A 379-nucleotide genomic window follows, 5' to 3' on the forward strand; every position below is an offset into this window, starting at 1 on the left:
GAGCCAAGATAGTGCCACTGCACTCCAGCCTGGGCGACAGAGCGAGACTCTGTCTCAAAAAAAAAAAAAAAGAATTCTTATAACTTCACGGGATTCTAAGGGATTCTTATAATTTCACGAAAATCACACTGAACACTCACAATTCCTGAGCTCCCTCTCTGCATCAGGTCCCCTTAGCAATCTGCCTTCCCCTTTTGTCACATTTGTTCTGCTTGTTTTAAGGCCTTAGGAGGGCAGGGCTGGTATCTGTCCTGGTCACTATTATATCTGCACATGGCACAGAGTGGGCACTCAAGATACATTTATTAAATTGAATTAAAGGCTTTAGTTTGTTTTAAACAATAAGTTATTCTTTTTTTTTTTTTTTTTTTTTTTTTTT

General features: G+C 38.5%; 1 protein-coding gene across 1 annotated transcript in view; it reads right to left on the reverse strand.

Annotated features, from left to right (window-relative positions):
• Nucleotides 1-379, reverse strand: part of CTPS2 (CTP synthase 2) — a 113,907-nt gene that overhangs the window by 46,563 nt on the left and 66,965 nt on the right. The gene's annotated exons all lie outside the window — the stretch shown is intronic.

This window comes from Hylobates moloch, unplaced genomic scaffold, assembly GCF_009828535.3.
Source record: "Hylobates moloch isolate HMO894 unplaced genomic scaffold, HMol_V3 SCAFFOLD_7, whole genome shotgun sequence".
NCBI lineage: Eukaryota > Metazoa > Chordata > Mammalia > Primates > Hylobatidae > Hylobates > Hylobates moloch.